The following is a 9517-nucleotide window of genomic DNA, read 5'->3' as shown; positions in this document are numbered from 1 at the left end:
GGACAATAGTGGCACCATCCAACGTTTCCTTCTAACAGAAAAGGGAATGATTTTGATAGTACAATTTGTACATCCTGCTCTCCAATTTCCCCCAGTTTGCCCCTTCCGTTAATGGCACATCACTCTGCTGGGTGTATGAATAGCATCCAGGGTGGGAAGAGCATCACACTATGTGTAACTCCCCCAACATTTTGTATGTGGTCTCACAGAAGGGGCAAAGGAGCTTTAACCATCACGGCAGTGTGTGTGCTGGGGCAGAGTGTGGGACGAGGAAGTTGGTGTTTAAATCCAAAACCACAAGATGTATGTGTTGGGAAAGGGGGTTGAGCCATGATACAGGAAAGAACGGGTGGTTTATGGTTCAATTGTTGAGTTGAACATACACGAAAGTCTAGAGGCAGGAAAGTGATTTATTGCAGATGAGGTGGGAGTGGTTATTACACGGAAAGGAATTAACAGATCTTCACAATAAGGTGCTGGGGGAATAACAAGGGGACATTTTTTCTGTTAGAAGTGGGAGGAACCATTTCAGCCTTATGCTCAGCACTAATCTATAGTGAGGTCAAGATCAATGGTAGGGATTGTTGTCTCCGTTAGCCGTTCTGAAGCCACGTGCACACTAGGAATGCTTTACTGGCATAGTATGCCTGCAAAGTGCTCCTATTGCAGATACCACCATACTGACAAAGCTGGGCTGTTACTACTATAGCTTATTCCACCATCGTCCCCGAATTAAACAAACTATACCAGTAAAAATGCTTCCCTCCCCATCACCCACACATCTGCTTGGTTTTCTGGCAGGCTGTGTCAGATGAAGGGAGAGGGGCAGAAATTCAAGCACCCATGGCAGAAAACAAACGCTGAGTCAGATAGGATAAAACACAATGAATTCCTCCAAGCGTTAGCTGAGGCTGTATTACAGGCCAAGTGAAACTTCTTAGCCTCCACTGAAGTTGCCAGATCCTGCCCCAAGGAGCTATCCAACATGGTAAATTGCTTCAGCAGGCCTGATGACCTACAACCTGCAACAGAATCCAGCACCAAGCACTGCAAAAAGTTATCATCGTACTGCACTGAAAAGATCATGCACACTTGGGAAGCTTTCTCAATACCCACTTCACCGGCACCCACCAATCAACAGCCTAACTGCATTCCTGGAGTTCTCTACATTCACTCATCAAGAGGTGCTGGACACCCAAAAGAAATCTTGACTCAAGACTTGTGAATCTGACCCATACACTTGCTGGCCTGTGAAAGAGAGAAATGATCAACTTGGTCACGTCTGAAATAGCCAACACCTCCATGACTATCTTCTGATCATAGGCTTTCCTATAGTAGTAGATCATCTCATTGGTGACATCCACAGGCTTTGCTGTTTCCAGTATGTCCCAGAAAGCTGAGTTATAACCACCTTCTACTTTGATTGTATTCAGTGTGAACTTGAACTCCGAGACCCCTTCTGCCCCAGATCTTCCAGGGTTTCCAGCAGATGATATTCCACTGCCTCCTCAGACATTACCTGAGCTGACTCCTGGAGCAGAAAAAAATCAGGAATCTGCACCTGCATACAGACAACCCAAAATGCTTTCTCCTGGAAACTAGCACCTTTCTCTAATGCGCTCACAACTCAAAGCAACCTCCCCCACCCCCATTCTCCACTATCATATCCACAAACCTGAGCAGTTCGCTTAAATCTCAAAGCAACCCCCCCACACCAAGTACTTATCCAATTCCATCTCTGTTCTGCTGGAATTTACCTGCCCTGGCGTTATCACTGCCCTGTGCTTGTGTGACCGGAGAGAGAGAATGGAAATTGCAAAACACAGCGATGATACTTATGCAGATCTATCAGAGTAAAATCTAACAGAAGAGAAGGGATGGGGGAGTGAGATTGCCACTGGGAATTCGTTAAAGAAGCTGCATTGCACATTGTGCTGCAGTCCAGACTTTGAACTGTGCACGCGCGTTAATCTTGCTTATCTTCACGTTGTTTTGGAAGGAGAAATGACTGCCTGGGAGAAGTGAAAAGTGAAACTGTTTCAACTGCTGTGCTTATCACCTGCTGCTTAATTGCCAGCCTTGTCTCTATAGTTGTCTGTTTTCCCCACTCCACCCCCTACTCATGGCATGCTTCTCCTGTGCTGGTCTGCAAAGCCATTACCCTCTTTTCTCATTCAGATCCCTCCCCAAAACCCACATCTCCTGCAATCCCTGTAAGAAACTGGTCAATCGGGGTGAAGTTGGCTGTTTGTCTGGCCTTGGAGAGCTGTAAAGAGAGCTGGATTCAATAATAAAGATTTCATTACTTGGAAATCTCCTGTTGTATCATAAAAGTTGCTTGAATAGCTCCTGTTAATTTAGAACCCAGTGTAGGAATAATTCAAATGATTCCTTCCAATGGGTATTACTGTACATTTTGAGTGATGGATGTCAACATGCCCTCTCTTCTCTTGTTAAAGGAGTGAATCACTCTGCTGGTTGTATGCATCCCGATCAAGAGGGAAAGAACATCACTGCATGTGTAACCTCCATTACAATTTGTGAAATCAGATCATTGTGTCTCCTAATCAGCCTACCATGCTGTTTAATTTAACTACAATGGTGTTAACTGGATCAGAATCTCAACAGGAAAATAAAGTAACAACAAACATGAATCTAATTCACACAGCACAAGGAGCTCTTTTTAAAGCTATTCCATGTGACTTCCAGAATGCAATCCAGAGTGTGGGGTCATGTCACCCCTGCCCTGTAACTTTGGGAGCCTCACAATCCTTTGCTGCTGTAACTACCACCTGGGCCACTCAGGAACAGCCTGCCAGCATACAAGCCACGCTCCGAGTGTTTAGATGAGGTGGGAGTGGTTATTACACAGAAAGCAATTAACAGACCTTCACAATAAGGGGTTGAGGGAATAACAAGAGGGAATTTGTTCTGTTGGACGTGGGAGGAACCATTTCAGAAGCCCATGTTCAGCACTAATCTATAGTGAGGTCAAGCTCAATGGTAGGGACTGTTGTCTCCATTAGCAGTTCTGAAGCCATGTCTACCCGAGGAGTGCTTTACCGGTAGGCAGCGATACTGCTACAGTATACTCACAAAGTGCTCCTATTGCAGATGCAGCTATACGGATGAAGCTGGGCTGTTACTACTATAGCCCGTCCCTGAAGAAAACAAGCTCTACCAGTAAAAGCGCCTTCCTCCCCGTCACCCACACAGGTTTCCTTGGTTTTCTAACAGCCTGTTGCAGATGAAGAGAGAGGGTCAGAAATTCAGCACCAGTGGGAGAAAAAAAAATGCTTCATCAGACAGAAAGAATTCCTCCAAGTTACAGATCAAGAGAAACTTCCTATCAGTCTCCAGACTGTACAGGGAGATTTTGCCAAATCAGTAAAGTGCCTGAAACCACTATGGCTTATTGTTAAAAGCAGCCTATTCAGCAGTCTCAGCTTGACCAAGGCAGGAGGGGAGGGGGGTTGGGGTGCCACAGAAAGGGCAGCTTGACCCCACGTCCTTCCTGATAAGAATTGTGTTGAAGTTGCTGATACCTGCATTTTAAAAGAGCAGGATGTGTCCCAGGAACGTCTATTGGGGTCTCAAGGCTGCAAACTCTGGAAAAACCCACACCTGGCTAATCAATAATCAGAAGGAGCCTCTTGCTTGACCATTGAAACTGCTTACTTAGCACATTTTCTTTAAGGGACATGTCATTCTATTACTAATGTATAAATAAGGGGGGGAAAGTTTGAGGTAGTTGGACTTGTTTGGGGACTCTTTTGGACTCTTTTTGGACCCTCCCTCTGGATACTTCTTGCAGTCCCCACTGGCAGACGGAAGATTTGGCCACCGGACGCCTGCCGCTGTGTCACTGGAGAGCCACACTCTGCTTTAGTAATTATCAAGGGTTGGGGGTGTTTTACTAAACCTGTTGCGGACGTGTGTAAGTGCTTGAGTCTAAGTTTAGCTTTAAGTGAAAGCACTCTTGTGTTTGCCTGTTTGTGCCGGCCATCTATCGGTCGGACGGCCGTGTCTCCCCTGGTTTATTTCCTGACACCACCTTACACAGAGTCAAAGTTACCAAGAGCTTTGGGTTGACAGAACCCTGGGTAACAAGACAGGTTTCCAAATACTGCCCCAACAAGCTATCCAGGGTGGTAAACTGCTTCATCAGGCCTAAGGAGCCTACAACCTGCAACAAAATCCAGCACCAAGCACTGCAAAAAGCTGTCATCCTACTGCACTGAAAAGACCATACACACTTGGGAAACTTTCTCAAATAGCCACTCCACCAGCACCCACCAATCAACAGCCTGCCTGCATTCCAGGAGTTCACTACATTCACTCATCAAGAGGTTCTGGGCACCCGAAAGAATTCTTGACTCCAGACTTGTGAATCTGACCCATGATTTTCCTGGCTTATGAAAGAGTAGTGATCAGCTTGGCCAGGACTGAAAGAGCCAACACCTCGGTCAGTGAAGTAACCTTCCCTTCCCTTCCTCCTTCAAACACACAATAGTTCGACCAACACTCAGGACACCCACCATGGATACATTATTTCTAGCCAGCTACTGCCCACTGTCCTCTCCATTGGCAGATTCTCACCAGCCTTTGCTGCATTGATGAGTCTTTCCAACAGATCCCTCAGGTTGATGGCTTTCAGCACCGCCATGACTATCTTCTGATCATAGGCTTTCCTGTAGTAGTTGATCAGCTCGGTGGTGACCTCCACAGGCTTTGCTGTCTCCAGTATGTCCCGGGAAGCTGAGCCATCAGTTTCCTTGGGAAATACCAGAGTAAATTTCTTGCCCCCTTCTCTCCAGAAGCACCATGAAGACAGCAGCAGGAGTTGGGGAGGAGGGGCTGATGGCATCTAGCCCTTTCAGGGCAGCACATGTGGAGTGCGTGGATCTGCGACCTGAGGAGGCAGGGGCTGAGATCAGAGCATGCTCACTGGATGATCTACAGAAAACACAGCTAACACAAAACTTGAAAAGCAAAGAACTGAAAAGTTAAGATGAACACTGTACAACCGCTTTTCCTCCAACCAGAGACACACATCTTAACCCTTCCACAATCCCCATACACCTCAGAAAACTGCAAATTTAACTCTGTCCCCAGTAGGGATCCCAACCTTTCAGCACCTCCTTCTACCTATTCGATGCCACTACCATTACCATATCAGACTAAACTCCCTCCCCTGTTCTTGACCTCCATCTCTTCTGCACAGTTTTGTGAATTCACTCATGCTTAGGTTTGAAGATTTTCTTCAATTCAATACAAAAGCACCATGACTAGCAAAACCCATTCCCCATGCATCATATTAGCCCCATGCCTCATATAAGCCACAAGGTTCAGATGTGGAGAACATTAGGGGGGCATATGACAAAAGGCAATATAGTATTCCACTCCTGAACTGTTCAGAAAGGCATCTGCATACTGGACCCAATGGAAGTAGTCATGTAAACCACTTTCCCTGTTGGATTACATCAATTTATGTGGATTAATTTAGGATAAATAATGCCAATATTTTAACAAAATAATTACATAGCAACAGTGAGACCCTCAAAATGCTCAGTACGTATACATTTCTGATTTTAAACACTCTGCATTTTTTAGACATAGGAGTATGCAAATCCATGAGTCTCTTTTTAGAGATAATCTTTTTCATCAGCTCCTTGGTTGTTGTTGTTTTTTTAAGCCAGTTTTTATCTTAGATCTTGCAAACTACTTAATAGATTTACTTAAAAATCCAAAGAAAACTCAAGCTTCACTCAGAAATTTTATCCTGAAAAAGTGGGAATGAATACATAATTTTTCTTTAACAAACACAAAAATCACCAAGTTGAAGCCCATTTTAGTGGAAACTTTAACTGAGACATCACTACTGCTCTACCATACTAAGTTGCTCAGTCAGATAAACATTTTTATTAATCTCCAGTACAAATGTGCCTTTCCTGGAACTGCACCTTGGCAGGGTGTGAAGGATTGTGTGTTCCACTGAACCCAAGAGCTTTGCCACAAGGAGTTTTAACTCATAGATTCATAGATTCCAAGGCCAGAAGGGACCATTGCAATCATCTAATCCGTTCTTCTGTGTAACACATGCCAGAGAATGTCCCCAGAATTAAGCATCCAAACTTGATTTAAAAACTGTCAGCAATGGAGAATCCACCATGAAACTTGGTAAATTGTTCCAATGGTTAATTACTCTCACTGTTAAAAAAATTACACTTTATTTCCAGTCAGAATTTGTCTAGCTTCAACTTCCAGCCATTGGATCATGTTTATACTTTTCTCTGATAAAGTGAAGTTCCCATTATTAAATATTTGTTCCCCATTTAGGTACTTAAAACTGTAATCCAGCCACCCCTTAACCTTCTCTTTGTTATGCTAAATAGATTGAGCTCCTTGAATGTCTCACTATAAGGCAGGTTTTCTAATCCTTTAATCATTCTTCTGATTCTTCTCTGAAACCTCTCCAATTTATCAACATCATTCTTGAATTGTGGGCACGAGACTGGACAGAGGATTTCAGTAGCAGTTGCACCAGGGCCAAATAGAGAGGTAAAATAATCTCTGTACTCCTACTCAATATTCGCCTGTTTACGCATCCCAGGATCACTTTAGCCCTTTTTGACCACAACATCACATTGGGAGCTCAAGTTCAGCTGATTATCCACCATGATCACCAAATCATTTTCAAAGACACTGCTTCCCAGGATACAGAACCCCATCCTCAAAAACGAGAAGGAGTCTGGTGGCACCTTAAAGACTAACAGATTTATTTGGGCATAAGCTTTCATGGGTAAAAAAAAACCCACTTCTTCAGATGCATGGAGTGAAAATTACAGATGCGGGCATTATATAATGACACATGAAGAGAGCTTAAGAATTGTTTCTGCCTTTAACACTCAGATGCCCAACTCAGGTCAGCAGCTATGCCTGGGAGATGAATGAATTTCGTCAAATTGGGTCTCTGACCTCCTCCGAGAGAGCAGTAATCACTGCTCTGTGGAGTCATTCTTCCTGTCTGAGCCATTATGAATGACAAGGGCTAATTGTTGAGCCAGAAGAGAGTTTCAGAATGACTCTGTAGCCTGCTGGTTAGAGCATTGGTGTAGGAAGACCCAAGTTCAAATCCCTTCTCCACATCCCAGAAAGGGAGGATTTGAAACATGTCACATCTAGGGGATGCAAATATGTTTCCTTACCCTGGGCACTAAAATGCTTAGTTACAGCTCTTGATCTGATGTGTGAAGCACCCACAACTTCACCAAGAGAGGGAAGTCTAAGACGGAGCCTCCAGGCTGAATGGTGCAGGTTTAACTTCTCTCACTTCGCCACCTCCTTTTGTGGACCCACTCTGGCCATGCCTGGCAGAGGGGCACTAGCTTTGATCACCATCCACCACCCATAGGCTTGGGAGCAGCCCCCCCCAAAGGACATTCCCTTCCCCAACTGCCTTTGGGCCTGTCATGTGTTGACCTGTTTTGATTGTCCAATTCCCTGCAGAACCTCCCAGGCAGAGGCAGACAGGATTGCCTCTGCCCTGGGGAAGCTCGTTGTGGGGTAGGTTTTGCTCCTGCCTGCCTCACAGGCTCTTTGGGGTAAGGTGCCTCATGCTCCATGCATGGGTGCTGCTCAGACAGGTGGTGCTAAGCCTGGAGGGAGCTGGTGGCAATGTACTGCACTGTGGGGTAGCTGTAGATAAGGTCAATGTCAGGTGCTTTCCTCTCCCTGTCCCAACTAAGGGCCATTGGGATTGGTTCCCACGTAAAGGGATGTGGGTGTAGCATTAGCGTGTGGATGTTTGTTTCTTCCCCTGGTGGTATCTCCCCTTCCAAGCTGGGTTCACCACCTCCAGGATGTGTTGGAGCTCATCACCCGAGTTTCCTGGAGGGGTGTTGGGAGAGTCAGTGCTCCTGTTCCACTCAGGAAGGAGAGGGCCTTGCTTGCAGTGGAATTTTCCTTTCCATTTCCTCAGTCATGTGATTTCTCACAACTTTTAGTTTCACGCCTTGCCCCAGTCTCTTCTAGCCAGGGGTCAGCTCATGCAGCATCCTTCTCTCTTCACTTCAGCAACTGCCTTCGTAGGAACCAAAGCAGAGTTGCAGTACCTGCTTCATCCCAGAAAAGTGAACTGGAACTTCTGAAAGCTGGTAAGGTAAAAGCAGTAGAGTCCTCAGTGAAGTGACTGTGTACGAATGACCCTTCTTACTCGACAGGTTTGCTGCATGTCTTCATTTCAGATCTGCAGACAACAACCCCTCTTAGTCCTGGAGCGAATTCTGTGGCTCTAATTCTGCAGCTGCTCCATGCACAAAGCTCCCACTGAAGTACATTGAGGTTCTAGCTTTAGCACATCACTTAATCTGTGCTATTTATAGAGTGCTCATCACTTGGTGTGCACAAGCAGGTGTGCACCTAGGCTCTTTGAGCGTGTGATCTGGCTTCTCACTCTCTGGGGCAACAGGAGGCAGTTCAGTAGCCATGGCCCAGGCAGGTCTTGGACTCTCTGCCAAGCCTTCCATGAGTGCACAGCGTGGTGGTGAGTTTGGAATGTGGGAGCTGGAACTGAGATGCACCAAACTCCTGGATGCCACTAAACATCCATTAGCAGGGATCAACGTTCAGTCCCTACTGGGCTGGGCTGTATTCACCCCGTCACCTCGCAGTGAAAGGCTCTGCAGCCCATTAGCAATGTGGTGAAACATCCAGTCCCCTAAAAAGTGCTAATTTATGAGAGGGCGCACCTGTATATCACATCACAAAATAACTATGTTAGAAGAATGTAAAAAGTTAAACCCAAAACTTAGGAAATGTCACTATTACAATTGTTCTTATAGAAGGACGCTGGAATAAACATAGTTCTAGACATGGTTTTATATTGTGAAATAGCAAATGTAGTGGTAGTTTGAGATGTTGTTTGAGTCATTGTTTGTTTGTTTGTTTTCCCGCTTTATTTTGGTTAATCAATTGAAGGTCTTTGGGCAGAGTGGGCCCGTGCTGAGTGCCCTTCCTGCAGCTCAAGAGTGGTGGAGACCCCACCTGCAGGAAACTCCATAAGGACAGGTCAGAACTCAAGGAATGAATTTCTCCTGGAAGGCAGCAAAGCCTGGTCCTGGGGAGTGTAACATGCACCCTCATTTCAGCACCGTGGGGCCAGTTACAGTGGGATTACATGAGCACACATTATATTTTTTCCTGCCTGGTCATGGTCAGAGTTTAAATCTAGGATCTTTGGGTCCGTAGCACATGCCCCCTCTCCCACTTGCGCTATAGGAGTAACTGGCAGAAGAAGCTGGCTGTTATTCTTTATGTAGATCAGCCCACATTTAACTTTTGACATTCTTCTAACTTAGTTATTTTGTGATGTGATATACACGTGCACCCTCTTATTAGGGGACTGGTAACTTCCGGTTCTCAGTGTTCACCTCAGTGGCTCACTACAGTTCTCAGTCTAGTCCCCTTACTTCAGGGACATACTGTGGTCTGATTTAGCCACTCTCATCATCGGCTA

At 45.4% G+C, this 9517-nt stretch overlaps 1 protein-coding gene across 1 annotated transcript in view; it reads left to right on the top strand.

Annotated features, from left to right (window-relative positions):
* The window catches only part of LOC135977156 (syntaxin-binding protein 2-like), a 252736-nt gene that overhangs the window by 29775 nt on the left and 213444 nt on the right, over window positions 1-9517 (top strand). The window lies entirely within an intron of this gene.

Source organism: Chrysemys picta, chromosome 22 (genome assembly GCF_011386835.1).
Source record: "Chrysemys picta bellii isolate R12L10 chromosome 22, ASM1138683v2, whole genome shotgun sequence".
Taxonomy (NCBI): Eukaryota; Metazoa; Chordata; order Testudines; family Emydidae; genus Chrysemys; species Chrysemys picta.
Note: the sequence above shows the minus strand (reverse complement) of the source record. Positions and strands in the feature narration are given on the sequence as shown.